The sequence below is a fragment of the Cygnus olor genome, chromosome 12 (assembly GCF_009769625.2).
Source record: "Cygnus olor isolate bCygOlo1 chromosome 12, bCygOlo1.pri.v2, whole genome shotgun sequence".
In the NCBI taxonomy this organism is placed as follows: domain Eukaryota; kingdom Metazoa; phylum Chordata; class Aves; order Anseriformes; family Anatidae; genus Cygnus; species Cygnus olor.
Genome location: NC_049180.1, coordinates 15728088 through 15744041, shown reverse-complemented (window position 1 = coordinate 15744041; position 15954 = coordinate 15728088). Strand labels below are relative to the sequence as shown.

Sequence of the window (15954 nt, the reverse complement as noted above, 5' to 3'; positions counted from 1 at the left end):
GCATGGGAAACCAGAAGGCAAGTGTCTATACATTAGAAGAAGGCGTTGACTTGAGTATTTTGACTTTTTTTTTTTGAAGGGAGATTGCTGCTTACAGAATGACTCAATATTTATAACTATCTATCAACCCATAAAGGTATCTGCAGATATGCATGAATACACCTGTATGCAGAATGCAGAGCTTTTTCTGTTTTGAACTTTTTTTATCTAGACCACATTAAAAGATGTTCTCCTAAGGGAAAATGTTTCCTAATTTCTGCTCCATTTCAGGTGAAGACAAATGGAACTTTTTTACTTCAGACAACTGAAGCAAACAAAAAATAAATACACACACACACACATATATATATATATTTGCCAAACTCTGTTTTTTTTTTATGGGACAGGAAACCAAGGAGCCTTATATTACAGCATTCAGAAATTGCTTCTGGATGACAGTACTCTTACTTGCTAAATACATACCTCTGATACAAAATACTGACCTCCTGGAAATGGTTTCACAGAAAGCACGAAGGACACAGAACTGTCTTGCTCAACAGAGTTACAGAAGGGAGGAATCAATAATCCTGGCAGATGGGCATTAGTGGGGCTGGAACGAGCCAGGATGAAACCACCATCACAGAAATGAGTTAAGCTCCTGCAGAAGTAAGTAAAAATAAATGAAATTGTGGGGAGACGGAAGAGGTGGGTGAAAAGGGAGTGAGGGGCTTGATTTAAAATGAGTACTGGGATACAGTAACACCTCTCCAAAGTGCAGGATGAGAGCAGAGGTGCTGCAGGGTGCTCAGGGCAGAGCCTGTGCCCAGACCTGCAGGGCTCCCACACTGGCCCTGCTGGGACCAGTGGGACACTGCACCGTGGACCCTCACCACCTCTGGTGAGCATGTGCCTGTCTTGCGTGTCTCAGAGTGATGGCACATGGAGGAGAAGGAGGAGAGGTGAGGAAAAGATTAAATTTGGGGCAACCTTCAGCCCTGACCTCCTAATTCTACATCCTGTCTTCCCTTGCACCTCATTACTCATTGGGCTGTCGAGCCCGGACTCCAGCCTGCCAAATTAAGGACTGCAAGTTTATTTAAAAGGAAACAAAACAAAAACACACCAGTTTTCCTCATTCTTGGCAGCCACCAGGATGCCTCCCTCCTCAAGACCACACAGGGAGCAGGCAGTGGCACGCTGACAATTAACTTGCCCGTCTGTGTGTGCTGGGAACACCAGGAGGGTTTGGAGGCTGTGGAGCGTTTTTGGGTGCCGACCTGGAGTTAGGCTGTCTTCTGCAAGGCCACTCCGCTCCAAGCCCCGTGGGGATGAGCCCTGTGTCCCTGTCTGCAGGGGTCTGGGTGCCTGCCGGTGCGTGCCTGGGCTTCTCGACAGCTCCCTGTCTGCCCCCAAGGGTCTCCCTGCTTTGCGCTGCTCTTGGGGAGGGATGGGAGGCCCAAGGGGACGGGGATGTGATTTTACTTTCCTTCTGCTTCATCTGAAGGGACAATCAGGCTCTTTTGGGGCTCTCCATCTGTGTTTCACATTCTTTTTTTTTTCAGACTTGTGTTCATGGGTGTAGCCCAGAAGAATTTTCTACTTCTGGTCCAAAATGGGGAAATTCTTAGGCGTAAAATCCAGCTCAGCTGTGACCCGTAAAAGACCTCATACTGCTGATACTGTCAGGCAGTCAAGTTACATGACTTAACTGCAGAAAGTAATGGATATAGTTTTTGTTTGTTTTTAACTCACTAAATATGTTTAAATGTATGAAGGCTCTCAGAATATTTTCAGTCATATTTAAAATTAAAATGTGTGAACATTCACATTTTTTTTCATAGAAATATTTGAATTGATGCAAAACCTTTGCAGTGTCTGTGAAGGCAGGCAAACGCAGCAATGGGACCGCACGATGGATTTTTTGTGTGGGCACGTGAACGTGAAACCACAGGCAGCAAAGTCGCACAGGCAAACATTCAGGTTTCATTGTGAAACCGCGGACACAACTGAAATCTCACTTCTCACACCGTGCAGCTGGGCTTGTGCTAGGATAGCACTGGCCCAGCTGGGGACAGGGGGCAGAAAGGCAGACCTGCAGCACAGCCAGGGGGGAGCAGCTCACTGCCATCCCGAGAACTAGGTTCATGGGTGCCCACTTGAGAAGAGCCGCAGCCCCAGCAATAAGAAGAGCTCATGCCTGCCTGCCAGGGCCTTTAGGAACATTTCTGCCGGGCTTTGTGAGAGCAGGGAGTGCTGCATGGGTGCAAGGTATGTGAAAGGACATGTGGATGTGCTGCGTTGTTGCACTTGGACTTTGTCTACAACTCAGACTAAGGTGCTGCACCTTTTTCTATGAGGAAAAGGTGATATCGTATCACTGATGAGAACAAAATATTTTTAACTATCTCTGCTTGTGCCTTTAATTGTGGGTAGCTCCTAAAAAGGGCTCAGATCAGCATACCTGGACACCAGCACTCACATGTGTATAAATAGGCCCCAACAGAGGATCTAGACACACGGCTGAACCTGGCTGAGGCCCTGGAGGATTCAGACCCCCTAACCCTGGTTGCTATTAAACACCAAAGCAACGTGTAGCTCTTCTCTTGCATCTTTGCCTGTGTTGCACTGCTCAGACCCAGATTGCTGACCTACCTCACCGCAGCTATAGCTGCTCAGGCCCTCGCATGCCTTCAGGCTCTCATTCCAAGAGTGCCTCTGGTGCCAGAGGGTTTTGGCAACTGCTGTAATGTGCATGATTATTTCCATTGAGGAAACCATTGGTGATAACAGTGATGAGGAGGTATGCAGAGTGTAAGCCACAGTTTGCTGAAGGCATGAGACCATTAGGGTATGTAAGGATAAGCTCCTGGTGCTGTTCGAGAGGAAGCAGCTCTGCACATGAAATAATGTCACATTAGTTGGGAAGTGAATATGCTAAACATAGTTTAACCCCTGAGCTGCCCCCTGTGAATAAAATGTTTCCAGAAGCCTTCACAGACTTGGCTTGAGCTAGGTACTCACTCAGCTAATGAAAACATTACAGGCCCTCTGTCCAACCCACCTGATATATTCGCTAAGCCTTACAGCAAAAGGAGATGTGTTTTGGCCACTTTTGTTGCCAAGTTGCCTGATACCAATGTGGATGTTATGAACTCCAGCAGTATTTTAAGTTGCTGAGATCTTAAATTTTATTTTCTTATGCAGCTGCCCAAGCCAGCTTACATGCTGATCAGGATCTGCTGCAGCCTGGGAATAATCTGGCACCAGCTTCTTGTGCAGGCAAGTAAATCCTTCCTGACATCAATGAACTGAAAAATTCTGAGGCCTGGCAGTGACAAAGGGAATAGTGAATGAGAGCAGTATTTCTTTATATTGATCTACCTTTCCTGCTCATCTACTAATAACATTGCCTGTTTACCCTCTGTAATAAGTTGTGATGGGTGTTTATGCGGGTCCTTGCTTTCCAGTTCTCCCAGTAAGTGCCAGTATGCACAAACCAAGAAAGCCCCTAAAACCCCAAGGAACCAGCTAGGGCTACATAAGAAACAAGTGTATTAATACTGTTAAAGCTTGCAATTCCATCTCTTGCCTGACAGATTTAGATGTTGATTTTATGCCTAAGAATTTCCCTGTCCAATATTTAAAGTTTCTTCAACCCAGTCTACCACACAGTGGGGGGCAGACCCCCTGCAAAAGAAGGGAAGAGACAGGACACTGTCACCCCATGGCCCTACTCTGAATTTATGCAGCCACTTGGGGAATCCAGGGAGATGCTGATAGCTTTGTCCCAGTCCCATATCCCTTATCTTAATCTAAATACTGGATTATTTTACAGCCTGAGGAAAGTGCAGAGGGTGAAAAGTGGGTACAAAAAAGGTTTATAAGATGACGGAAAAAATTGTTGAGAACAAGAATTTAAAATCTCCTAGTGCACGTTCACACAACACAGAGAAACTGTGGGACTTAGTGCCCCAGAATGTTGTGGATACTAAAAATGTCCATGGCCTTAAAAAAGTGATAACGTGAGGTAATGGATGAAAAGAAAACATTTATCAAGGGCTACAAAAACCAAAGCAAGATACCAGCTCTGGCTCAGCTAATGAGAGCTGCTGAAGGGAGAAAGCTGGGAAGCTATGGTATGGGGCAGTGGTACATAGGTGTCCTACTGTGGTCTCTTTCCTAAGAGTCTGCTCCTGCTTGAGAAAGAAAAATATCCTTTCTGGAGAGGACATTTGGTCTCATCCTCAAACAGTCAATCTTATTTCAATTTTTAAAAAAAGGCAATGATTCAAAAATAAAAGCACTGATATATGCCTTATTAACAGATCCTGTTCCTGCTTTTCTGATATGGGAAGATGCATGTTGTCCTGATGTTAAGCATACCTTGGAAGTGACCTGTGCTATGCTGCTTAGTGCAGAGTTTTTTTTGCAAGGAACCTTTAAGTTCATACTGAGCCAGTGGGTTGGTACTGCAGCGGGAGCCAGCCAAACAAGCTAGAGGATGTTTTCCATGGAAAAATTCTAAGCTCCAATTTCTGTGTTTGATACCAAGTAATCAAGAAATAGCGCTGCATCAAGACAAAAATCTCTATTAAAAGTTTAAGCTCAGAATCGGATTTTTAAAAAATCCAGGAAAAAATGATTTTCTCAACATTTGAGAAGCCCTGCGTGATGGACACAGCTGTATTGGGCACCTTCAGCAGGACCCAGGTGAGGACCTACTTGTGCTAAGCACAGTACGGATTCACAGCAAGACAGAGAGGCATGCTTTTCTCTGGGCATTGCTTTAGCTAAAAACTCTCCATACCAAAGCATCTACAGGCTGCATGGGCTGAGCCGTGCCCAGGAACCCCGCAGCTGAGGGAGACTGAGCCACCAGTGCCTCCTTAATATTTGTTGCTGGTCCACTGTCTGTGATTACGTCCTCAACCACCAAACCCTCATCCTTGCCATCAAGTGGGCACATTTAAAAATATATATATTTTCTTCAGTTACGGCATTTTTAAACTATTTTTGTAAACTGGTCACAGATGCACAAACTCTACCCACAGAAGTCCTTAGAACAGCATAGCTGGTGAAAAACGGAGGCTGGCTAGGCAAGACAAGAGGTGACTATGCAACACCTACCCCAGCCCTACGCTCATATTTTACCTTTAGGTAGTATGCTGGCACGATAGAGAGTCCTGTGAGAAGGTGAGGCTGTTGCTTCCTCCCTCTTCATGCACCAGGTAAGACCTTGGCCCAAAGAATGTCAACAGGGAAAAATCCAGCGTTTCTCCTACAGCAGTCTTCTCATAGTCCGGATTTGAGTTGGAGCAGGATAGGGAGGCTGAAGACTCATTAAAACCTGAGGCAGAGTGGGAGCCTGCAAAGAGCATAAGTGTATGCCAAGAATAGAGCCAGCAAAGTAAGACAGGCTACATCAAATGCATCCAAGATAATTTGCAAGGATAGGTCTACCAAGGAAAACATACACATTAGTGCAAGCAGAGATTTAGGCGAATCTAAGGAAACTGCCTTAAATACATCACAGTTGCCTTTCCAGTAGCTCACTGTTTTTTCCCCACAGTAGTTTCTCGTGTTTATTTTGGCATTTGTGGGGAAAACATAAATGAGAGCGCTGCTGTGAGAGTGCCCTGCTGTATGGCGTTGAGCTGTTCCAGTACCACAGCAGCTATTTTCCAACAGATTAACATTCAGATACTGGGAGAGTTCATCCAGTTCACATAAATCTGCATAGAAATTTTATTAACTTATAACTTTTTTTCACTTGGTGGGCCACCCACAAAATGAAAACAGATTGCTTCCATTCTCGTAAGATAGAAGAGGCAAAATTTTAAAAAGTCTATAAAAATATATGCCTTGCTGAACAGATGAAAGTGCTAATCTTTCCAACAGTGGCACTTGAGTTCTCAGCCCCTCTAAATAAAAACAACAACTCAATTGTGTCATTACTGGATTCATTTTTTCGTTGTTTGCACTGAGGAGAAACATGCCATCAGAAAAAAAAAAAAAAAAAAAAAAGATGCAAGCAAAATTAAGGCACTGGGTTGGCACTTGGGAGATCTGGTTTCAGTTCCTGGCTCTGTCAAACACTTCCTATGTGACCTTGTAAATGTCACTTTTGAGCATGTAAAACCATCTGGCCTGATCTAGTGAAACATGTATTTAATTTTAAGATGCAAGTAGTTCCACTTCCATCTCACACGCCTAAATTTAAAGACATGTTTACATGCCGTGCTGGTTGGGAGCCACACCGCTCAGCCACTGCCAAGGTAAAGCGAGTTCCCCCTGCTGCCTACAGCGTCCTGACTGCGGAGTGGGGATGAACAGCATTTTGTCTCTTTTGACCCTAACTTTTTCAGGGTAGAGGCAGCCACTCTCCTCGTGTGTTCAGCACAAGCATGGCTGGGTCTCCCACTAAGCACAGGAGTAATGCAAATAATTGGTATCGATAAAAGCCACAAATTCAGTTGCTGGTGTTGTAAATAAAATCTGCATTTAGGCACTGAGACACTGGCCTGATTTTCAGAGTTGCTGAGCAACCAACACTCATCAAGTCAAGATCCCAAGAATGCTTTGTACTTCAAAAAATTTGGTCATTTATTTGAAGGCTAAAAATAGAAATTGAACCCCAATTTCAAGGTTTGAAAATTTGCCTTTGTCTTCAACTATACTCTGATGCTAGGTTCTGTCCCTTGCCCTTGTAACCAGCCATCTCCACAAACCCTAAGTAAAACAGATTCAGAAGTAAAAAAACATCATTTAACCAACCATTTCACTGCTTTTAAATGTAATTAAAAAGACTAGAATTCTACTGAGACATTTAAAATATATGTATATAATATACATATGTGTATACACATGTTTTTAATGTACATGGTATATACAATGTTATTTTATGGCATAGCAGATGTTTCTTAATTCCCTCACACCACACACTGAAGCAAGATTATGCCAGGCTATTTTATTATGAATAATGTGCTTGCTCCATCATTAAGTGGGTTATTAAAGACATAAACAAACTTTTATGCCCTGCTTTTCAACAGCTGCTGGTGGTCCACAAAGTGATAATCCTGCTTTCAGCAAATATTCTTAGGCTTAAAAATAAATAAATAAATAAATACATTACGTAGGGAGCCAGGTTGACTCATGAGTGGGAAGATCATAACTCCGGCATCTCCAGCGCCACGGAGGCAGAAGTGGCATTACTTCTAAGCCAAGCCCAGAGATCGCAGGCTGGAAATGAGATGGCTGCTCCATACATCATTTCTTCCCAGCACCACACAGGAACTCCTATGCTAAGCAAACAAGCCTGACTGGCATTTATTTCAGCAAGGACAGCGGGAGAGCAAAAATTTAAAAACAAATGCTGGCTTTAAATAAACAAATAAACACGTTGCAAAAATACTCTATACATGACAATAGCTGTTTTTTCCTTCCTAATTAATTATGTGGCAGAGGCACGGTTGCAGATCCTGTAACCTCAGCTTTGAAGAAAATCAGCTGAGTAGGTTTTATAACTTCAAACAAAAGGGTAGAACGGGACAATAAAGGTTACGTGGCCATGTTCCGTCATGGGCGTTCTAGCTATTAATTTAAACGGATGTGACCCCTACATGACAAAGCTCCAAAGGTGTACAGGGAAGAGGGTTTATTCTTATAAATAGGACTCATGCCAGGTCAACCAGGCCCCCTCGCTTTGGACTTCCTAAAGAAAACAGCTTCAGACAGCTGAGCAAAAGAGTTATGGAGAGTGCTGAGATAGGAAATATCTACGGTTCCTGATATATTATGATTGGCCCAGGGAGCAAGGAAGCTGAGAGCCAAAGGTAGTCCTAAAGGGTGCTAAACTGTACAGCGCTAATGTACACAACAACATCCTCATACAAGCAGATGTTTAAAAAAAAAAAAGAGGGGGGGGGGGGCTGGAAATTGCATTTAGACCACATTGCATTCACCCTAGGGAGGAAAACTAAAAAAGGGAGAATGTGGAACCAATTTTCAGGCTTGAGCAACTGAAAGTCTATTAAATGATTCTGTCATCAACGTGAGATGAGAAAAAAAGTAATAATTTATACAACAAATTGGGTAATTATAGCTGCATGGACAAATGATATTTCTTCCCTGATAACTGAATAAACATTGTTACAAGAGAAAGGTTATAAGGAAATGGCCACTTTGGTGAACTACAAGCACCAGGTCTCCTGCTTCTGTTCGTATCAAAAGAAAGGCATTACAGACTGAAGGGCATGCATGCTCTTGATCACAAACAAATATTTTGAGCTACTAAGGGGATTTTTTTCAGTAATTGAGCTGCTAAAGATGGGCTCAACTGCATATAACTAGAAGCAATCTCAGCCTGATTAATGCATTATGTCAAATTTAAATTAATTCTCTTGAAGACGTGACAGTGTAAACTGGAGGAATTACGACAAACATACCTGTATTTGTTTAGTGAAACTACTATTTTCTTAAACATAAACTGCATAAAAAGTAACAATACAAACAGTACAAACCCATAGTAGGTGCATCCCAAAGATAAATAGTGGGAACGCTGTGGAAGCAAGAGCACGTCAGGGAGGGTAATGCTGGGGTGTAAGGCAATGCCTTCTGATGAGGCTGACTGAATACTGGGATAACACAGGAGAGGAAAAACCTGAAATACACTGAAAATCCAGCAGCCAGAGCACACATGGGAACGCATATCTAGCAGCCAAATTCCTAAGTTTCAGGGCCTTCAAGTTTTTATTTTCTTTTCTGCCACAGCCTTCCTGTGGGATGCTGGGCGAGTCACTTAATGGCCTCTGCGCCTTTGTATTGTTATGGGCAGGATTACTGGATTCTGCCTGCAGAGACCAGGCCCTTGATGCCAGAAACCCTTCTTGGAGGGTCACTACTGAAGTACAAATTCTTAAAAAACATACTTAGCCTGGGGACTTGCAACATATAAGCCTGACCTCCAAACTCCCTACTCCTCAGATTAGGAGGAGGCCACACAGATTTTCTTGGCTGGGCTCATCTGAAGTGCAAGCACCATTAAAAACTGACCTTCCGTGGGGAAAGGAAAAGCACTGAGCTCCCTGCCAGCACCGTGTCCTGCGCAGTGATGCACCACCCAAACGTGACAGAGGAGGTTGTAAAAGGAGTCTGAGCGGAGGTCTGCTTCCAGTTGCATGGTGAGACTGAAAGGTTCAGGTGTGCAAGGTGCTGAGTCACTGCGGTGTCAACAGGACCGCACGTAGGCTCAAGGAGTGGCACGTGCTGAAAGGCTGCGCTGGGTGAGAGGTGAGGGGCTCAGCTCCTCTGCTCCACGCTGGGCTTTGAGAAGCTGAAACAAGAAGGAACATAAAGGAAAAAGGATTTTTGTTAGGATCAGTCTCCTATTTTATCTGTCTTTCTATGTATCCCTCCTTCTACCCAAATACATGCATATGTGTAAACAGCCAGTCCCTCGTGCCTGAAATGGAAAATAATAAAAATATATTTACATGAGTTTAACATTAGGGTATTAAAAAGCTACAGTCACTATAACAGAGAGGAGAAAAAAAATTACAAAGAATGATTTGCATAGCAAACACATTTCACAGTTGTTTTGGACAAATGCCCTCGGTAAATATGTTTAAAGTCATGTACAACAAGAATATTTTATCACAAGTAACCATGTTTTAATAAATGCTTCGTCTTTTTGTATTTCATTCTTTCTCATCATAATAATAGAAATATAACACCATATATCACTGTAAAACACATTTCCACATAAACGCTGATAAGCACAAAATATTTTTCATCATTTACATTTTAACTGTAATAATATATGGCAGGATTAAAGCTGCATCCATCATGTGTCTAACTAACCTTGCTGTAATGAATTTTTAAATGTAATGGTTTCTGTCACAAAGTAAAATCATACATAATATCTTTTGACACAGTGTGCTGCTATACGCAAGGTTTTAAAACGTAAACGCAACTTCATTTTTAATTACATTTATAAACTCAAATCGCTATTTTCCTTTCTATAAACCACGGGGAAAGGAAAAAAGGGTGGGTCTGTGTCAAGACTGCAAGTTTTGTTCTTTTTTTTATGGTACCTCACTGGCAGGAAGCGTGCACATCCATGAAAAAGCGTGTCGCCCACCAGAAACAAAGGCTTCTCAAAATCAGAGGGAACTGAAGCCTCCCTGTTGCCTGAAGGGCCTCCCTGTACCCCAGGCGCTGGCTTTGTGCCGTGCCGAGGTGCAGGCTCCGGCCGGGCGAGAAGGTCAAGGACAGGCATGTTCCCCACCCCCCCCAGCTCCCTGCCCCGGCCCCGCTTGAAATAACAAATAATCCGGCTCGCTAGAGGAGAATCATTAAAAATAATTTGCGCAAGCTTTCTGTTCAGCGAGCCCATTTTTTTGATACGCTATTTCCTTCAGTGATTATCGCTGCGGACATGTTCCTGCCATATGGATGGGAGCCGGGTGAGGAGGCGGCTCAATACCTGAGTGGTTAATTAAGAGCTGTTGCTGGGCCACAAGAAGCAGGTTTGAAATCCCTCTTCACTCACCGACAATGAGTAGCTTTTTTAGCAGCAGAAGTCACTGGGGACAGCCAGAAGCACAGGGTAATTATTTGAGATAACATACAGCTGAAGAGTGCGTGTGCGCGCGCGCGTGTGCGAGGCTGCGGAGGGGGCGCGCGTCTGAAAGGAGGGCAACAGTACAGAAAAGTCTATAATAAAAAGGTCAACATCTCCTATTTTTCTGTACGGTGTCGGCAGTCTGTAATGCCTTTTTAGAATGAATGACAACGGATTCTATCTTTTTTTTTTTTTTAAATGAATATCTTATTTTGTATTCAAACTTTGCAATTGGGAGCGCGGGGCTGCTGGGGCAGTGAATAAGCTATTGGCACGTTATCAGCATGGATGCTGAAATGACTTTGATTACGTTGTTGCAAAATAGCAGTAATTCCGACATTAGCTTGTGGAAACCCTGTGCTCACTCAAGAACAAAGAAAAAAGAAGCGATGAAATGAAAGCCATGAATGAAACGAGGAAAGTCTTCAGCTTAGAAATTTCGGGCTAATTTCTCGGCAGGGTAAATCTGCATACTGCCACAGAACAGCAAAGAGTGTGTTGGCTGCAAACGAGGGGCTCATTCAAGCCAGATGAGGATTTGGGCTTTGGTTACCACATTGCTTGTAGGCAGGGGCAGCTAGGTTACCGTGTGGGCCAGTTAAAACACAAACCAGGGCTCCAGCAGGCATTTTCAGGGATGCTCTTGCTGCAGTGCATCCCATTCACAATTCTTCCTGACTGATGTAAAGCAGCAAGGTAACTTACAAAGGCATTATTTGCTAAAGTGCTTCATAGCTAAAACATTCATGAAGCACTGGACCAAGGTGCCATTCAAGTCCACCACTGTCCAACACATGGACAGTTTTCACCTGGTGAAAACCAAAGGCAAATCGTGTAGTAATATGCTGGGGTGCCGTACTTCTTTTCTCTGCAGAGTATGAACGTCCCCTTCTTCAGCCATCAAAGCTCAGTCCATCTACATTGGGGGCTCAAAACGCTATTTCCCCATTAAACGGTTGCTTTCAAGAAAGCTTTTCTACTTTCTTCCTGAGCGGCCAAAGGATGAAACCTCTGTCATATGTTTTTTGGCATTTCCAGAAAATCCCACATGTGATCTCCAACTCAGAAGGCTCAAATCTCCATCCAAACAGGCACTCTGTGAAGCTCACACAAGTGCTTAGCTTTGTGCTGTGGGGTAAAAATAAATTCAAGAAAGAAAAAACAAAACCCACAACCTCCTCCTCTCCACACAGCCCTGTTCACATCTTCTCAGACAGCTCTCAGACAGCTGGGAGCTGTTTTGCCAGAACAAGCTGAGACTCCGAACAGAGGCGACAGACCCCTCAGAGGTTTGACAGTTATCAGGCATGGGCCGAACCCCCAAAAACTTTTCACCGGTGGGGGAACTGGGGCATACCTGTTCCCCTCCTCTTTTCCCAAGGCAGAGCTCACCAGCCTTTGATGTTCCTGGAGTGCACGCAATACTGCTCCAGCAGCAGCGCTTTTGCTGGTGTAACTGTCTCAGCTTTGTTTAGAAACTGCCCAATATGTTAATTATCTCCTTTACCTCCGCGGCATTATACTGTCAAACCGTACAACAGTCTTTAGAAAATAAAAGCTAACACCCTAAGCTGCTGTACCCGGATCCCATAATATCTATTCACTGACAATGCCTGAGCTGTCAGATCAGAAGAAGCTTCATTCGAATAAAGGTGGGCAGATGTGTGATAATGAGACAGAAGCATACAGATGCTAATATAACTGTTCAGCAGACCAGGCTCGTCTTCGTTAGGCAGACCCAGGTAGCAGCTGCAGACTGTCAGACACTGGAATGCTGCTTTCTCTTGATTCTCATTTAAGATCAGCTTCGTTCGCTGTCTGTCAGTGAACTTTTCTCTCACAGGAGCCTGGACCCCTAGGTGATCAGTCACATTTCGACATAACTAGATGTCAAAAGAAGTTTAAGTTGTATGACGAACTGTGATGCATTCCCTGTGCTGGCTGGCAGTCTCAGCCCTCCAAGGCGTCTTGTTAATGATCCACCTGGAAACTCTAGAGTATTTCCCGTATTTTGTTTTTTTATTAAAATACTGGCTAAGCCTTTGTCAATATCCATGTCAGCAACTTTAAGCTCAAGACAATATTATCACAAGCATAATTTGATTTAAAAATAGAACCGAGGACCCACACTGCCCAGGCAGCGGGAGACTTGCACGGAGCGAGAAGGATGCACGCTTTCTGGCACTGTAATTTAGAAACATCAATTAAAACAAAACATTTCTGGTCTTCTCCTGGGCAGAGGCAGGCCATGACGAGGCAGAGGAAATAAATTTTCCTAAAGTTGCCTTATGAAATACATCTGCAGCCAGCCAGCTAGCTCAGCTGATGAACACAACCAGGAATAAGATAATGGGGAGCCTCCGTGGATGAGCAAAGAATTCAAATGCACGGGAGCTTGGAAACACAAATAACCCGAGATTGTCATTTCACATACTGCTGAAACCTTTGAACTGGGAGTCTGAACTTCAGCAGCCTTTCATCTGTTGCTATGAGCTGTTTACCTGCTCACACTCCCTGGCTTCAGAAAGGAGACAGGCTGAGGCTACTTTACATAACATACATATGTGCACACACAATGCACCAAACATTCTCCTACAATAGTGCTGTGACAAGACCCAATATTACCTGGTGCTTAATCGTGTCAAGACAGTTTTTCCTGTCGATCTCAACTGCCTTCTTTGCTTCTTGGCATTTGAATTTCAGCATTTCAATTCTTGTTAAGATAGTCAACGTAACATGTCCAGATACAATTAACAGGTTTCTTTTGTTCTTAAATTTCTGAATTAAAAGGCCACGAGGGAAGCGATTCAATGATTTGTGAGATCCTTCCTTTTCTTTTTTGGGGTGGGAGAATTGTGTGTGTTTCAGCCTGATGTTTGCATTATAGGTTTCATCTAAGAACAGCTATCATTCAATTAGCAGAATTGCTGAAATCACAAAATCTAAAATGCTACTGTTGCTCACGATCAAAAGCCTAAGGCAACTTGCTTCCTGACAGGTTAAAAGGAAACATAAGTAAGTAGGAAGCTCCGTCCGTGTTCATTCTGAGATTTCTGGCATCTTCCTCCCAGGCTAGGAGAGGGCCACCGGGGGAGGCAGGGAGCCACGCCACGCAGCCCTTGGTTTGCTCTGGTGCTGCTTACATTTATTCCTCTTCCCATACATAGAGATCCAGCTTTTAACAGTGATGAACAGTAGATTTGGCAATCTGTTTCTTTTTCTGCTTTCCCCTTATCAATATAATTCTTAATTAAACACTTCTTATGGCCAGTTTATACTCACTAATACTTTCTAATATAAAACAAGATGTCTCCCCCTAGATTCTGGTATTTAGTAGCCTGAAGCTCATTAGTGCATGTGTTCTCACCCAGGAGTTTTAAATATTTAACTAGCTAGGATTCTTTCAAGAGGTCTTAACCTTATAATTTGTAATAACTTGGGGATCTCATATCTGAAGTGTAAGTTATTAAAAATGTTTCTTCCCTTCACCCTGCATTGATTTCCTACTTCTAGCAATCAAACTAAGAGCTATTACGCCAAACAACTGCAGCTGCCTATTTATTTCATTGTAGTAAAACATAAGTGATGATAATAGATTTCCTAATAGAGATTGATTTTCCACAAAAGCCAAAAACAAAGCACGCACAGCCTGAGCATACAGCATATTATGCATTATGCACTGCATTGTTAAAATCGTTCAGCTATAGAATAATATAGGAGGGTCCGCAGAAATGCACGTGCTGACTGATCTATCTGTGCACAGAAACGTATTACTTCTGTTGCTTGTAATGGCCTGAGCACGTGATACAAGTAAATTGTCTAAAAATTATCTAAGGACCACCTAATGTGCTCTGATGCTACTGAATGTCAAAAATGTCAGCAGCTTCCAGTAATGACTCTCTGACATAAACAGTAAGGGAGAAATATTACAGTTACTGAAGGAGTTGCGAGGACGAGCATGCATTTTCATGAGAGGACTCTTTGAATGGCAGCAAGTACTCAAGCAGGCAGCTTTCCCTGCCAGTTAAGCTGGCCAAAGAAAGCGCTCTTCCCCTGGAAGACAATTAAAATGAGTTAAATGAATTAAAAAGGCCCTGCACAGTTAAAACATGGTCAGAGGTTAGGAACAGTAGTATCTGGATTTATGAAAATCATGTGGCTGCCAAGCCTCAGAAATTGTGTGTAACAAGGGAGCCATTCGAGTAGCAACATAAACAGCTTTGTAAAATTGAGGGCAATATACATAATTCTTAATTTCTAGGAGATGATTTCGTCAGCAGTTTTGCCATCTTAGGACTCGGATAAAATACTGATTTTTAAAATCTGATTTTTATCAAGCTGCTTTCCTTGGGAGAGGGAGATTAACAATGTATTTGTGAGCTAGGAGCAGCAGATAAATGAAATGCCCTTCAGTTTGTTATATATGCTTATATATATATATATCTGGTTACACGTGCCTGTCATTCTTCTTTTTTTTTTTTTGAAGAGCTAAATTATAACAGAGAGCAGGAGAAACATATGTTGTACCTAAAATATGAACACCTCCTGCTCCTTTGTGTAAGAAGACATTCACCTGCAATCAGTTATTTAGCTTGGGTGTTTATGCAGGAGCAAAGAGTCTGTCATAATTACTCTCAGATATTTAAATATTAATCTTGCAGCAGAAAGCCCAGAATGCTCTGATATACTTTTTTACCCATTACATACACAAAGTCTATCAGAAAGCATTTGTCTCCACACCCTTTATTCAGTTTCAAAGGGTTAAACAGCCTATTTACAGGGCTGTCAGCAATCTGTAGCCCAAATCATGAAAAAGTCTGGCCTAGTTTTGTTCAGCATCGAGACTTGTCTTCTTGGCCTGTTGTTGTTACCATCATGTAATATCCATGACAATCGTGTTGTGCTTTTTAGGGGCTCTGTAGTGCTAAATCTGAGGGGCCATTTTAAGCCAGTAAAGGGCTTTATTTATGTGGATTTGAAAGAGTCTTGTGAAGGGCCTTCCACTCAAAATCCTCTTCAGCAGGTCATCCTGGTTTCAAAAGGATTTAGATGCAGAGGCAGTGATCAGTACTTCTATCACGTTCTAATAGACTGACATGAGCATTTGTGCCTGAAAGACAGGGGGAAAAAAGTGATGCAGATTTGCCCTAAATTGGACTGATGCACAAAGCAGAGCGCGCCATTGACTGACGAGGTAACCCCTCACACCCTTCCTTTACACTTCTAACCGGTGCCGCACAAAGAGGGAGCCGTGGGAAGCTGCATGGGAGCAAAGCATATCCATTTTCATGGACCATATGGAAATTTTGTTTTGTGTACAGAGAAAGTGTCTGATAACAGTGACCTTAACTGCC

The 15954-nt window shown here is 43.0% G+C and overlaps 1 long non-coding RNA gene across 2 annotated transcripts in view; it reads right to left on the bottom strand.

Annotated features, from left to right (window-relative positions):
* The window catches only part of LOC121076611, a 14422-nt gene extending 5116 nt beyond the window's left edge, over window positions 1-9306 (bottom strand). Inside the window, exons 1-4 of one of the 2 annotated variants that reach the window (XR_005823620.1) lie at window positions 9031-9306; window positions 7107-7280; window positions 5131-5344; window positions 483-637 (exon numbers count right to left, since the gene is read on the bottom strand). This is a non-coding gene — a long non-coding RNA (uncharacterized LOC121076611). The remainder of the gene's footprint in view (window positions 1-482; window positions 638-5130; window positions 5345-7106; window positions 7281-9030) is intronic. The other variant, XR_005823621.1, reaches the window with a different exon arrangement.
* Between the last annotated feature and the right edge of the window lie 6648 nt (window positions 9307-15954).